Raw genomic sequence first — 16690 nt, forward strand, 5'->3', positions numbered from 1 at the left:
ATATGCCAAAAGAGGCCAGAAAGGAAGTTATAGATGGTTGTGAACCACTGTGTGAGTGCTGGCACCAGTCCTGAGACCCCACCCCTACCCCCAAGAGCTGCAAGTGCATTCTAAATTCTAACTCATCTCCCAGCTCCAGTTATTTTTCATTCTTTCTGAGATTTGCTTTGTGACCTAAAATGTATTCCATTTTGGAGACCACTTCCTGAGCTGATGAAGAGAAGCTGCGTTCTGCATTGAGACAGTGGGCAGCATATCCCAAATACACTGAAGTCCATTATTTCTATGAGTGTCGTTACCTGTGATGTTTCTTTGTTAATTGTTTTTAGTCAGATGACTTGATTGATGAGTGACATGTTGAAACCACCCACTATTATTTTATTGCTGCTCGTATGCCCCAATAATATTTGTCTTATGAAATTGATAGAATCAATATTTGATGCATACACACATGTCAGAACATGACCTGCGATTGGGGGTTGTGTGAGAATTCTAAGTGCTTGTGAGATTATTCCAAGAAAACAAAACAGAAATCATGTGATCTTCTTGGAAAGTGTTTTTGTGCTCCTCCAACCTGTGTCAGATGGTAACCTATTTACTTCATCTCACTTATTATTGCTTGCTGATGTTATTCAATGAAACAATTAAACTATCCTTCATATGCCTTTATGGGAAAACATGTTTTGCACGTGCTGCTTATCCTTGGGATTATATGCAGTTTGAATTTGAGAACCTTGCTCATGTGATTTTTTTCTTAACCCCCAGAGATTAAATTTTCTGATGCTCTGAATAAAGTTGGCTATTGTGTGAGACTTTAGTCTGTCTTGTTCATTGCACCATTTTCCCAAGTCCCAATGTCTCCAGAGTTGTGAAATATAAGAACAATTATATTTAAAAAAAATAGACTTTTAAAATACCTGTATAAAACAATAGGTTTCGTCATGACATCAGCTACTCATATATAATATACTTAGACCATGGTCACCCTCTTTATATACTTTTTAAAATTTAAAATTTTAATTTTTTTGAGAATTTCATACGTGAGCCCTACATCTACATCACTTCCACCCAACTCTCTTCCCTTCCAATATCCCATGTTCACCACACTCCTTCCCAAACTCACGACCTCCTCTTCTTCAATTACTATTGTGATATATGTGTGTGCATACACACACCTATTTGTGACCCACTGAGACTACTTAGTTTTGCTTGTATGTATGTATGTTTACTTGTATGTACATATGTTTACTTGTATGTATGTGTGTATAGAACTGACCACTTGGGACTGGATAACCCATAGGTATGTGGGCTCATCCCTGGAGAAAACTGATTTTTGACTGCCAATGTCTTTTGATCTATGGATGCAGCACCAATATTAACATGCCTATATGCATTGCCATTGCGTAGGACTTGTTTTGGCAACCACTGGTTGAGATTTCATGGGTATAGCTTTCTGTCACATCTAGAAAACACTGTGTCAAATGACATCCTGATCTGTTGGTTCTTAAAACCCTTTTCACCCCCCTTTTCTGTGATGTTCCCTGAGTGTTATGGGAAGAAGTTGGGCATCTCATGAATGCTTATTCTTGGAATTTTAAGCAGCTGTGGATCTTTATAATGGTCTTTATCTGCTATAAGCTTCTTTCATGAGAGGTGAGAGCTGCATTATCTGTGTGTATAAGGATAAGTATCATGTGTATAGTTAAAAATTATATTAGTTTAGGAAGATGTCAGTAGTAGATTCTTGTCTAGAGTCTATGACTTCACTAGCCACATATAGTTAGCTATGCTTTTGGTACCAGACATGCATCGCCTCCTATGGATCGGGCTGGAAGTCCAATTGGACAGCTGTTGGTTACCCCTAAGACAGAAGCACCACCACTGCACCACCGGGCTTGTTATTATTTTATTCAAAAGCTTCACAGTTGAGTGGGATTGTTGCTTGCCCCTTTCCCTCGGCAACTTATGTAGTTCCTTCTGTTCCTGTGAGAACTGGTCCCTGGAGGAGAGACTTCTGGGTCAATGCAAGTGCTACCCTTCCAAGTCCCATGTGTGAAGTATGTGCTATCTCAACAATAGGGCCTCTTCTTCAGGTTCTGGAAGGCAACAGGGACAGTGGCAATAGTCTACATTGTTTTGGGGGTATCTTGGACACTCTTGACCAATAACTCAAAAGTGGGTTTTGTTAGCTAGCCATATGGCTTTTGAGGGCAGCATTATAATCCCGTGAAGCATAACTCTATTTGAATTACATGTATTTGTATGTATATATATACATATATTCAAATTATATGTATGTATTTTTAAATAGACATATACGAATATGGTTTTTCTATTCTTCTCACATGACTTGTCCAAACATGTTATTCTCTCACTCTCCTTCTGTATTCCCTTCCCTCCTTCCCCAGTCAAAGTCCTCCACCTCTCCCTTTCCCTCCTCCTCCCTTCACATCCCTCCCCATCGTCCTCCTTGCTAGAGCTTCTCATTGTGCTAAGATCCAGGAAGCAGGAGGGAGCCTGTTACTTTTGGATTCTCAGTGCACTGGTGCCTTCACCCACCTTCATCATCTCTGACTGATTTTGGCACAAGGGCTGCTCTGAATAGGAGTGAGTTACTCCTCTTTCCTCTCAGGCTTCCTTTGCTTGCAATAGAATTTTCCATGTCTTTCTTTTCCCTGTTGCTTAGCCAAGAAATGTGTTTCCTCCAGGCAAGATATTTGATATTGCTTTTACCCTGAACAGCCAGTCTAGATTTTTTAATTGGGGAATTAGGACCATTTACATCCCAGGTTATAATTGAATGGTATGCACTGATTCCTGTTACCTTGTTATTTTTCTAGCATTTAATTCTTTCTAAGCTCTGCCCCTCTCTTCTTACAATGGTTTTTCTTCTTTCCTGTGTCAACCGTGCAAGGCAGCTGTTCTGGACATTTTCATGCCAACTTGACACAAGCTAAAGTCATTGTAGAGGAGGGAGCCTCAGTTGGGAAAATGCCTTCACAAGATGGGGCTGTAGGCAAGCTAGGAGGCATTTTTAAAAATTAGTGATGTGGGAGGTCTCAGGCTATTAGTGATGTAGGTGGTGCCATGCTTGTGCGGTCCTGGATTCTATATGAAAGCAGGCTGAGCAAGCCATGGGAAGCAAGCCAGTAACCGGTGTTCATTTGTGGCTTCTGCCTCGGTTCCTGCCTCCAGGTCCCTGCCCTGTTTGAGTTCCTGTCCTGACTTCCTTTGATGATAGACTGACCTGGAAGGGTGTGCTGAATAAACCCTTTCCTCCCCAGCTTGCTTTTGAGCATGATGTTTCTTCACCGCAACAGTGATCTTAACCGAGATACCTTTCTGCCACCAACACTCCACACCCAAGGGCCAGCTGTGATGCCCACCCACCTCTCTAACTGCAGGCGTGATGGGGAGAGAAATATTTTAAACCAGAAAGTTATGAAAGATGATTTAAAAATCAAGAAAAAAAAATCTGAGAAACCGGAAGCAAGAGAAAAATAAGAATATTGGGAAGATCAAATAGGACAAAGCAGAGGAAGGTGAAAATCTGAAGCCCATTTGAAAGACTATACATTTCTGACTATTAGAAGAAGATTAATGAGAAGACCTAAAGGACACAATAAAGAGGGGAAAAGTGCGAGGAAAAAAAGAAAAGAGGTTGACAGAGGTGGTGCAGGCCTGTCTGTCATCCTAGCCTCCAAGAAACTGAAGCAGGGGAGAGAGAGAGAGAGAGAGAGAGAGAGAGAGAGAGAGAGAGAGAAAGCTGGCTCTTCCAGAGGATCTGAGTTCACTTCCTGGAACCAGTGAAACTCCAGCAGATCTGCTGCCTTCTTGTGGCCTCTGTAGGCACCCGTACATATATAGCACACACACACACACACACACACACACACACACACACACACACACATGCTCATAAGTAAAAATATATCTTAAAGAAAGGAGCAGAGGCAGGAGGATTATGAGTTTGAGATCTAGGTCAGCTTTGCTGTCAGTCTGTCCCTCTTTCTGGGCCTTCTGGGACAGGAGAAGCTCAGGGTATTCAGACCCCTCCTTCCCGCTCCCCTTTCTCTTCCCGTTTAGCCAGCTCTCAGTGTTTAGGATGGATGGGGGAGATGCATGGAATCCCTTTGTTCTTTCTTTCCCTGCTCACTAGGCCAGGGTCACCTGGAACCAAAGGTCTCTGGACTAGAATTTATTCAGAAATAATTAGCTTCAGGAAACCCTGTCTTCCTCTATCATCTCCCAAGCCCTGAAGCTGGTCTTGTACCAAAATGCCACGTCTGGACCTCAGGTACCCCAGGGCACCCACATGGGAAGCCAGATAATGATTCTCTGTGTGGAGGATTTTCTTCAGGTTCCACATGGCCCACAGCTGTGGTTTCCTGAGGTTCAGTCCCTGCCAGCTCCTGCTGCCCCATTGCTTGCTTTCAACGGAAGTGAGTTTCTACTGTCTTACAGGTCTCCTGCCTCAGTCTCCATCCCCATTACAAGTGTTCCTCACTAATCTTGCTTCAGTGACCTTTTGCTGGAGAGACGCTGCTGGCTCAGACGTCCTGGGATACACTACTGTAGAGCACAGCATGATGCTACTTGCTGTGTGTTCCAAAGGTAAAAGTTGAGCCTCGTTTCCCAAAGCTGCAAGCTTGGTTCCGCCCATCTCACGGCAGCCCAAGCTATGACATGGCACGTCTCAGCAGCGTGTATCTTCTGGATCGGCCGAGTTCAGACCGCCTTCCTGTCCCACATTTTCCTGTGTCTGTTGCTCTCCACTGCCCCCGCACTTCCTGTTGCTTCTTCTTGCTGAGTGACCACGCACTGCTTCCCATGGTCTGTATCAACCACTAGAGTCTGTTAGTCTTTCTGAGGCACTGTCCATTAGCATGTCCCCTCAGCCATCCACCTCTGTTGAGGACCTGTTTTCTGGTTTGATTTGACTCTTAGTCACTGCGAAGCTAAACGTTCACCCACTGTTTTTAGCTACCGAAGACTTTACATTCTTGTCTGAAATCAGCTGTCCACATGTGTCTTTGTGTTCTCCTCCGGTGAGTCTCTTCAGTTTGTATTTTCTGTCCATGGTATCCCCTTGTTCTGGTTATCACTGCTTTGCAATGTTTTGAGTCAGGGTGTGCCTGACTTCCAAGTTTGCTTTCTCTTCAAAGACTATCTCATCTTCTTATTTGTTTGTATCGCCACATACATTTGAGAGTGAACAGTTTTCACAAAGCAGCCTTTTGGAATTTTGATGGACACTGTGCCAGTTCCACTGAGCACTTTGCAGAGAAAGGAATATTGAGTTTTCTAAACATATGAACATGGGGGCATGTTGTGGTATGCCACAGGAATTTGTGGGAAAATTAGATAATTCTGGGACAGGCTGCAAAGTGTGGTCATCCTACCTCATGTCCCCTTGTCACTATGTGATGGCATCTCACTGATGACATAGTTCATGTCCCTTGTCACTATGCGATGATGTCTCACTGATGACATAGTTCTTGAAGCTTTCTTTCACCACAAAAGCTTCAAGATTTATTATTCTTCTTGGCATATATACATTAATAAATAAATTTAAAATCACAGAATGTCCTGAATTAATTTTTTTACAAATCAAAGTGACAATAGATAGCCTCATAACTCAGCCAGAGTCTTACACAATCGATGGTGTTCCCTGAATCTCACTTTCTTTCCTTAGAGATTTTAGCTAACACACATATAATGAACGCTCAATAGTGGGCATTTGAAGGTAAGTCAGAGTGAGGGTGATTAAAGTTGTTGTTGAATATCCATCTCTCTAAGTGATATTGAACAGCAGATAGAAATGCCCCGTATTGTTGTGGATGCTTGCTTAGTACTTGATGCATTCTGGAGCCTCCCCAGGAGCACACGAAAGCCTGGGCATCCCCTGGGACCAGTCAGAAAGGTCTTCACTGGGGAAGGAGAGCAGGGTGTGAATTGTAGCCTTTCTATATTTTGGGTGGATCAAAAAGACAAAACTCATACAAAGTTGGCAAAAGAAAACACAAAATATATCGTAGCAAAACAATAAATCTGGATTAATCCCTGGTATTGCTGCCAGCAATCTGGTAAGATACACAAGAACGTGACCTCCATTGATCTTTGCTGTCATGTACTCAGGGTCAAAGCTGCTTGGGCGGACCAAGGAAGGAGATGGTAACTTTGAAGATCCTTGCCATTATCAAGAGCAGGAAGTGAAGCATATTCAGGAACTTTCTCTTGACTTACTTCTGGGTTACTGTGGCTTGCTGTCTACTCCTTCCGAACTTCTTCCATACATGGGAGGCCTCAGAGTCAAGCCAATAGCCTAGATGATTATCTCAGCTGGTTAGAGTGTGGGGTTATGGGGAATCAAGCCAGCAGATGGCATTGCCACATGAGCCCATGACCTTGGCACATAGGGCCACCTTCCCAAGTTCTCAGATTGCTCCACTGACTCCGCACAGCTGGCCCGTGAATATGGGCCACGCAGAGCCTAGGACATGGCTGGCCCAGCCCCAGCCCTGCAGAGTTCTCCTCAGAGGACAACCCCGTGTTACAAGCCACTTGTGAGACTCTGGAACTGTTCATGATACCTGGCAGCGCTTCACTTGAAGACTCTGTGTTTATCTTGAAGTAATTTATGAGTGACTGTGGAGTTTGCATTGTTAGAAAAATTGATTGTTGATAGTGTCCCAGCCTACTTGATAAATGCTTCTTTGCTTCAGTCTGTTGGAATGTGACGTCAATGCTGTGTGACTGAAGGGCCGGGCTATGGGCAAGCGGGTAGGAACTGCAGTAGTAAAGTTATTTCTTTAGAAGCTTCCACAGAGTCTCTTCCCACAGGCCAGGCATGTGTCAGAGGCCAGAGATGTAAATCCTCATAAGCTCCACAGATGTTTCAGATCTGTTTGATGTGCCGGAATCCAGAGGCTCATCAGTGAGATGCAATCCATGTCCTCAGGAAATCTGGGCTCAGTGCAGGACACCTCCCTCATTTAATACATGGAGTTTTAGCAATGAGGAAGCCTGCGGGAGGCTTGCTAGATTAAGTGGCATCTTCTCACACACATGCAATGATGATGACGGGAACCGATTATAACACAATACAGTTGTCAAAATACTAAATGGACACATCAGTGCTAAGTGCTAAGTACTGAACATGTAAACCATGGGGCCTGGTGGTCACAGAGCCTTCTCAGGGAATTGCCACAGCACAGATCTTGCCAGGAGGACAAGGATGGGCCTCACTGTGTCCTTTCATCTCCCAGAAAAAGTTGGATAAGAGCCAGGGAAGACCAAACCCCAAGGCTTCCCCTAAGCAACTGAGATCTTCTGAACCATCAGAAAAGAGCTGGCAACAGCAGAATTAAAATCCAAAGTAGACACGATAAAGTGTTGAGTGGGGTTCCTTTAAATAGTATAGATAGGGGAGAGCCCCTTCTATGAGGAGGTAATATTTGATAGACAGGGAAGAGCCCCTCCTGCAGCTAGCTACGGGCAAAGGCAGAGTAGTGCATTCCAGGTAGCCTAGTCATGAGGACTCTTGTGAGGGACAAGTGAGACGGACACACGGGAAGAGAGCAGGACAGCAGGATGCACAAGGGTGGAGATAAGTGGTTATCTTTATTTATTTATTTTTAGCTTCTTATTGATTCCTTGTGAGTTTCAAATCATGCACCCCAGTCTCACTCATCTCCCCATCCCCTCATGTCCACATTCACCCCTTCTGCCCTTGCAAAATAACACACACACACACACACACACACACACACCCCTAAGCATAGAAAACATCTCATCATAGATGCTGTCATATGCCACAGAATGAGTATACTGACAGAGTACACCCCTCTGCCCACACATTATCAATGGCAAATACTCATTACAAGGAGTCATTGGCTTGCTTCGAAGTCCCTGGCTTCTGTGGTACTATCAATATTGGATTCTTACTGGGATTCCTCCCAGTTATCCTGTTGTTGCCCTGTGTCGTGGAGATCCTGCAGCTTTGGGTCAGCGGGGCCTATCCTTTTACGTGCCCCAACAGTTCACAGATGGTGTAGATTTTGGGGGTGGGCCAACTCAGACTCCTGGGTCTGGGTCTGGGTCTGGGACTGGATCTGGGTGGCAGCTGAGGTGCTTAGCCCACTGGCTCTCCCTTATCTGCACCATCAGGGTGAACTCTCCAGCCATGCTCTGGCTAGGCCGCCCAATGCTGCCATCAGCAGGAAGCAGGATTCACTGTTCTTTGCTTGCCCACACCCATGGCTCCAGAGCCAGCTCCGCTGTGTTGCCCAGCCAAGATTGATGCCCACTGCAGCTGGTGAGGGGAAGGACCAACCTTCCTGATCTCATGACCCTGTAGCCAGCTCTCTGGACTGCCTCAGATGGCATGGAGTGAGTTCCGGGGAGGGCATCACCCCTGAATCCATGACGCCTTATGGCAGAGGAGGCGAGGCTAGCTCTCTCTTACTCTTGCTCTGTAGCTGTTTCATCTGTGCCCCCACTATTAGGGCCAGATCTACTGTGCTGGCCTCACTCAATGAAGTACTGTGGCCAGTGAGAGATGAGGCCAGCTGTCCAGAGCTCTGTAGCCAGTGGAGGGTGGGGAAGGTTCTGCACAGTCCCTGGACATTCATCTGGTCCCAGGCAGCTGAAAAGATGATTTATGGCTTGGACGTCAATTGTGGGTTAAGCCACTGTGTACTGGGTGCCCATGATGATCTAAACTCTTGCAGGGCCAGAGACACCACTGTGAAGAGAGTGGACAAGCACCTTCACCTTTATAGAGCGTATCCTGACCAGATCAGAATGTGCCTTGTGAGACATGCCAGAGATTAATTTTAATCTGAAGGCAATGAACAGACCCTGACGTGCTCAAAGCTGTCAAGCAACACACTCAGATTGGCACTTTAGAAATACTGCTCTGGTAGCTGTGTGGGATAGGGCAGTCAGGGACCAAAGAGCTGTGAAAGAGGCTGAACAAGGCTGTTGTGGATTTAGGCAATGCAGCAGGCTGGAGATATATGGGAAATCTCAGCTACATTAAGAAGGTGTGGATAGGGTCAGAGTATGGATGACGAAAGGTCTAGAAGGATATAGAGTGTGTGACCACAAGGATTAGGGTGCATGTGTGTGTTCATGTGTGTGCATGTGTGTATGTGTGCGTGTGTGTGCATATGTGTGTGCATGTATGTGTGTGTATGTGTGTGTGCATGTGTATGTGTATGTGTGTGTGCATGTGTGTATGTGTGGTGGGGAGGGGGGCCGATTCCCACCATAAGAAAATGAAGAAAAGGAACCAAGAGTATTATGTTGGCAATTTTTTGGTGGGGAGGTTGGGCAAAGCAGTGGGAAAACCAGTTATTTTTGGAGAATAATAAATTGTTATTCTTCTGTTCTTGATGAAGTTTGTGTATCGAAGAGACAAACACGGAAATAAGATCAGTCCATCAGCTGACAAACTCTCCAGGATAAGTTGCATGATGCCCTGTTAATCAAAACCAGCAGGACGCTGGATTAACACTGCAAGAATTTATTTTTCCGTCATGTCATTTGTCAAAAGCAGATCACGGGTTCTCACACAGCAGTTACTAGGCCAAGGCCACATAAGATCCATCTAAGCTCATGGCTTAACCAGCACAGAGCACAGCCACCACTACCCACAACAAAACAAAGTAATGCACCACACAATGCACACAACATGATATAACACAATATACACAACACACACAGCACAGCACAACACCAAAAATCAAAAAAGAGAAGTAGTAAATTACATACCCAGTGTTTAAATGGAATCCAGGAAGGATTTCTGGGACCCCTCTTTCCAAGTTTCAGCATCAAATTGATTAATTTTGAAATGGAAATGGAAATCCATGTCCTGGTTAGGGTCTCATTGCTGTGAGCAGACACCATGACCAAGGCAACTTTTATAAAAGACAACATTTGACTGGGGCTGGCTTACAGGTTTAGAGGTTCAGTTCATTATCATCAAGGTGGGAACATGGCAGCATCCAGGCAGGCATGGTGCAGGAGAAGCTGAGGGTTCTATATCTTCATCTGAAGGCTGCTAGCAGAATACTGACTTCCAGGAAGCTAGGAGGAAGGTCTCCAAGCCCACCCCCACAGTGACACACTTCCTCCAACAAGGTCACACCTCCTAATAGTGCTACTCCCTGGGCCAAGCATATTCAAACTACCATAGTCCATTTGCCCAAATCAGATTTCTCTAAAGGAGATATAATTTATGTTACTTTTGCCCATTATTGTTGGCTAAAACAGGGCTTTAGAAATGGCTTAGTGGATAGAGGCGCTTACTGCCAAGCCTGATGATCTGAGTTCTGCTCCGGGGATCCTCATGATAGAAGGAGAGAACTGATCCTGGCAAATTTTTCTCCAACTTCCACATGTGTACTGTGGCGAGTGTGCACGCGCAGACACACGCACACATGAATATATATACTAACAGCTAGCTCAGTCTATTTAGTGTTACTTGTATGTGCAGAATTTCAGGACTGACTGACTAGTAGGCTCATCCCTGGGGTGACTTTCTTTCCTATTCTCAGCCTTCCTTATTGCCAGAGGTTCCTTATCTCGGGATAGGGTCCCATGAGACTCCCCCTTCTGTGTTAGAATGACAGGCGTCAGGCCTTGTTTAGGCAGCCAGGGTTGGGGTGTCCTGAGTGGAGCTTCCCTGTCATTTCACAGCAGATTTCTTGCTCCTTTGGCTCCTAGTCTTTCCACACCCCCCTTTCTAGATGTCCCCGAGTTTTAGGTGCCGGCGTTGTATTGTAGAATGGACTCGGATGAACACCATGCCCAAAAGCCTTCATTGTTAACGTGACTGGATTAGAATCCACTAGGAAGCACAGTTCTGTGAGTGCCTGTGGGGCTGTTTCCAGAGAGGGCTCCCGGAGGTGGGCAGACCCACCAGGAGTGTCGTGGTCCTTCCCATGGGGATGGGGCCAGGCCGAATACGAAAGAGAGAAGGAGAAAGCCAAAGGCCAGGATTCCCTGTTCTTGCTTCATGCTCTACCCAGTTCAGTGCCTGTGGCTAAAGTTGGGGGTCAGGGGATGGGATGATCACTAGGGTGACAATACCCAGATGCTGTCTTATTCTGTCCCCATCTGCACTGGGATTACACTTCCGCATGAGTTCAAGCTAGAGCAAAGCACATCTACACTTATATCTGTCTGTTGTGTCTGTCTGTCTGTATCATCTATCTATCTATCATCCATCTTGACAGCTGTGAGATCACATGGATGCCCCAGTTCTAATTCTACAGCCTGGGTGTATATTGTTTCTATTTGCATACCCTCAAGTCCTCTCTACCTTCATTCTTACATCAGAGCCCTGGTCTCCCTTGACCTCCCGCTGGCTGCTCTTCCCTCACCTGACACCTAACTCCTGCATGGGCCTTGCCACCTGGATTCCCCTTAGTGGGGAACCTTCCACTTACGGACTTCTGAGTGCAGGTTGCTGAGGACATAGCATTAGGAAAGGCTTCATTCAAGGCTGTAATATTCCATATCATGCTGGGTATCTGCTTTTTCTTTTCCTTTTTTCTTTTTTTAAATTGGGACCATGTACTACTGAGAAAGCATTTCAGTCAATGAAGAGTGGGAAAACCAAAATTTCTGATCCCCACCCCCTCCAGCCCCAATTCTTGGCCTCATGAGACATTAATGGAACCCATACAGACCTCTGTGGCTCTGTTCTGCCTTTGCCTCAGCTTAAAATGGATTTATTTTGGAAAGTAAATGTACGTCCACTTACCCATTTCAGAGTTATCTAAAGGCAAATAAAACAAAACAAAACAACCCTCCTATTTTTTTCCAGCAGCTCAGAAATTTTTCAAATACTTTTTATTTTTATTTTTTTTGGTCTTCAAATCACTCAAAAGCGGCTTTGTTTGGGTATTTCAAACTTGGCATCATGGGCATGTAACCCTGAGTGAGGAATGTGTGCTTTTTCCTTGTTTGAGACATTTTGTTTTGAAATAACAACATTTTGGATGTTTAAAAATACTGCACGGAGCAGACACCGTGGCTGAGTTTCTTTGCCTTTGAAATGTGCGCCGCATTGTAAAGCTGGTTATTTTCAGGGGCTTGGGCATTTCATGGCATATACTTACCTGATTCCACACAGGAATCTACTCAGTGAATTTATACAATGTTAGCAGCACTCAGCATCCACAGGTGTCATGGTGTGGGCACATCAGGTGCTCAGCAATTGATTAATGACTGATGGGAAATAAATGTTTGTTCCCACTTGTTACATTACTTCCCCCTCCTCCCTCTTTTTTCTCCCTCTCTCCCTTATTTTTAATATTTATTTATTTTATTGTATGCATAGGAATGCTTTGCCTGCACTATGCATATGTAATGTGTTTCTGCCTGGTGCTCTGTGGGGTCAGAAGAGGTCATCGGATACCCTGGGACTGGAATTAGCTAACTGTGAGCCAACATGTAGGTGCCGGCGATTGAGTCCTGGTTCTCAGCAAGAGCAACAGGTTCTCTTAACCACGGAACCATCTCTCCAGTCTCTCTGTTTCCTTTCTTGAGACAGGGTTGGATGTAGCCCAGGCTGGCCTTGATGTTATAGCTGAGTGTGTCTCCTGAGTACGTCTTAGATACCTGCTATATGCAGTGATAGGAACCAACAAGAGCTTCAGCTGGAACAGGCAAGCGCTCTATCAGCTGAGCTGCAGTCATAGCTGTTAATTGTTTACTTCCAAGGTTTGACCTGTGTTTCGTCCATGGACTGAATACAGCCTGCCATCAGGTGTGTGTTTGTGGTTTGAGCTTTTTTAGCCTATAGGCAGAGAATGGGTTTTATAATTTTCTTTTTCTTTTGTCTTATTAATAATGATGATGATAAGATGGTGGTGGTGGTGATGATGATGGTGATGATGACAATGATGATGGTAGTGGAGGTGGTGTATGTGTGTATGTGTGTATGTGTGTGTGTGTGTGTGTGAGTGTGAGGGGGCTATCAGGACATCTGTGTGAGTCAGTTCTTTTCTTTCACCATTTGTGTCCCAAGGGTCCAGTTCAGGGCATTTGGCTTGGCACCATGTACCTGTATCCACTGGGCCATTTAGTTGGCTTGAGTTTTACAATTTTAATTGTGGAATAAAGTAAATTAAAAGAAGATTAATATTCCACAATATGAGAAAATCACATGGGATCCATATTTCTATATCTATAATCATAGTTCTGTCTGAAGACAGCCAATGCTCATGTCTGCCTGTTGTCTAGGACCACTTGTGTATGAGAGGCATGGAGTGGGAGAGAGTCTGCAACTCTCTATGGCAAATGTATTTATGATCTGGCTGTTTTCAGAAGGAGCCTGCTATCCCTATGTCTAAGAGAGAAACACACCTTGTTCATTTTAAAGTTCGCTTAAAGGAACTTTAAAGCTTACAACAGAAAGTAACACTTGGAAAATACAGGTCTTAGAACACTTTGGGTTGACTGGTACAGTCTACAGGACAGGACTGCGTGCTAAAAGGATGCATGGTTTTATGCAATGTTCCTTTGTTATTTATCTCCTAGGTTCTAGGCTCTGTGTTAGCTTCTGTATACAAGAGGGAAAAGATGCAATTGCATTTATACCTATGTGGGGTAAGTAAGAACTAAAAGGTGTTGATTTTTAAACACTTCTTTTCTTTTTTAAAAGAAAGTATTTATTTATTTTAGTTATGTAAGTACACCGTTACTCTGTTCAGACACACCAGAAGAGGTCAGCAGATCTCATTACAGATGGTTGTGAGCCACCATGTGGTTGCTGGGATTTGAACTCAGGACCTCTGGAAGAGCAGTCAGTGCTCTTAACCTCTGAGCCATCTCTCCAGCCCTCTTTAAAAAACTTCTTACTGATTCTTTGTGAGTGTCATATCATGCACCCTAGACCTGCTCATCTCACTGTCCCCTCATATCCACCCTTTGACCTTGCAACCTGCCCAACCCCAATAAAACACACACAAATAAACAACAAGAACAAAGCCTAAAAAGCAGCTGGTTGTGGAAGCTGTAGTGTGTCAGTGTGTCCCACAGTTTATCCCTCTGTCCACACATCTTCACTTGCAGATGTTCACTGCAATTAATCATCAGGCTGGCTCGAGATCTCTGGCTTCTGTGGCAACATCAATATTGGATCCTCACTGGGACTCCTCCCGGTAGGTCATCTCATTGCTGACCTGTGCCATGAAGATCTTACGGCCTTGGGTCAGCAGGACTGGTCCCTTCATGCATCCCAACCATTTGTAGATGAGAGAGATTTTGGGGTGGGCCAACTCAGAGCTTCTGGGTGGCCACAGAGCTGGTTAGCACCCTGGCTTTCCCTTCTCTACACTACCAGGGTGAGCTTTCCAGCAGGGCTCTGGCGAGGGCATTCAGTGCTGCCATCTGCAGGAGGCAGGGTCAGCTCTGGTGCTCTCATGCCCAGATGAGGTGAAGTCCCCATAGTCCTGAGTGCTCAGCTGGTGAGCAGCAGGACCAGTTCACCCACCACCATGACCTCAGGGTCCAGTTCTCCCAAGTGCTGTAGGTGGTGAGGGGTGAGGTGGGGGCATCACCTCGGTACCCACGGCATCGCACAGAGGAGCTAGCCCTGATGGCAAAGGCTCTGACCAGCTGAGAGAGTGAGAGCAGCTGTCCCAGCCCCTCGAAGGCTGCAGCACTTGGGAGAGTGGGTCCCAACCTTGCCTGGGCAGCTAGGATGAACAAAGGATTGTCACCAGCTACGCCCCTGACTGATATAAGAACAGTACCACTAACTAGGTGTCTCTTTGCCCATTGCCAGGGGGGCAAGGCATTGATTTTATTTTTAGATTTAAATTTTTAATATTTTTGAGAATTTCATAAGACATTAATATCATCTCCACCCTTCCTTCTCCCTAATAAATATTTGTATGTGTTCATGTGTGTCTGCAGGTCCACACATGGAGGCCAGAGGACCACCTCGGGTGCCATGTCTTGAGTGCTGGCCATCTTTGTGTTTGAGGCAGGGTCTCTTGATGATCTGGAACTAAGTAGGCAGGGTGGCTCACTGGTTAGGTCCAGGGGGTCCTCCTGTCCCCGCCTACCTAGGACTGGGGTACATGTGCACACCACCACACTTGCCTTTTTATGTGCTGGGAATCAAACTCAGATTGTCCAAGCACTTGCCTGATTCCTTCGACCTCCTAAGCAGCAGGATTTTTTTTTTAAACTAAGACACATGCAAGAAAGAACACAGAGGGAAAACTAGGCAAGGCTACTAAGCCAGGAAGAGTGAGGCCCAGTAGCCTGCAGCTTAAGCTCCAGGCATTTCCGCACAGTCTGTTCTGTGCAGAGCGACTCCTGGTACAGAGTTGGTCTGGAAAGTGGTTTGTGGACGTAATTCACCGTCCCGACTCCCCTGCAGCATCTTGGTTCTACCTTCTCCGTGAACGCCCCTCTGCAGCATCTCGGTGTTGGTTCTACCTTCTCCGTGAATGCCCCTTCCAGGCTTGCCCTGGATTTCTCCTTATCATCAAGCTATCAGCCCTGGGGAAGCTTTTCTTCATTTAAGTATGTCTTTAAATTATTTTTTGAGGATTTAATACATACATGCAATTCATTTTGCACATAGCCCTCCCCCCTGCTTCAGCTACTTCCAGACCCTCTCCTGAAACTTCCCTTATAACCTTGTGTTTTCTTTCTATTTTAATAACTCATTGAGTCCAATTACTGGTCATCATTCATGCATGAGCGTGGGGCCATCGTGGTTTGAAAGTAAATGCATGCGGCTCTGTTCCAATAAAACTTTATTTAAGTGTGCAGTTATTTGAAATCTGCGTAGTTTATGTGCTACAGAAGTCGGGACTGGATGTGGCTCAAAGTCTTTAACTTTCTAATTCCTGGTCTACTGCATGACTATTCCTAGTATCATTTTCTATCTCGACAGTGCTGAACATGAGCTCACATTCATCTCTTGGTGTGCTTTCTTTCCCTCTTAGAACATGAGCTCCTGGAGCCCAGGAACTCCACTGGCCTTGTGCAGCCCTCCAGCCTCAGAGGCTACAACAGAGCTTGGTTGGAGCTGCCTTCTCCTCCCCAGAGTCACCAATTCCTCCTCACAGCTCCCTTCCTTTCCTCCTTTTCTAAATTTATAGCTTCTATCTTACGAAGTCTCTCTTCACCACAGGAGAGGAAGATGGTGAATTTAACATTTGGTTGGAATAGGAGCCCAACTTTCAGTGGGGAGGGCTCTGATATATTTGGCTTAGCCAAATAAACAATACTTGTTCTCCATTCACCCACCCATCTACACACTCATCCATTCACTCCCCCCACCTATCCAGTCACTATCTATCTATCTATCTATCTATCTATCTATCTATCTATCTATCTATCTATCTATCTATCTATCTGGTGTGCATGTGTGCGTGTGTCTAGCTTGCTAGAGTCTGTTCTGTCCTCTACTGTGTGGAGTCTGGGATTGAAATCAGGTAGTCAAGCTTGGTGGCAAGTGCCTTTATTCACCAAGCCATCTAGTGAGTCCCGGATCTTGTTCTAATGACATGCATTCCACTCTAGTGATAAAGAAGAGATTTCCCCCCTCCATAAATAGCTTGAGATACTTGACTCTGGGTAGATAAGACTGTTAACAGCAGCAGATAAGTCAGTTACATGAAGCCAGTCTGGAAGATGCAGACACTGTATGCTA

At 45.1% G+C, this 16690-nt stretch overlaps 1 pseudogene; it reads right to left on the minus strand.

The window, feature by feature from the left end:
* Positions 1–14687: 14687 nt before the first annotated feature.
* On the minus strand, positions 14688–14808 carry LOC115064129 (annotated as a pseudogene).
* Between the last annotated feature and the right edge of the window lie 1882 nt (positions 14809–16690).

The sequence above is a fragment of the Mus pahari genome, chromosome 5 (assembly GCF_900095145.1).
Source record: "Mus pahari chromosome 5, PAHARI_EIJ_v1.1, whole genome shotgun sequence".
Taxonomy (NCBI): Eukaryota; Metazoa; Chordata; class Mammalia; order Rodentia; family Muridae; genus Mus; species Mus pahari.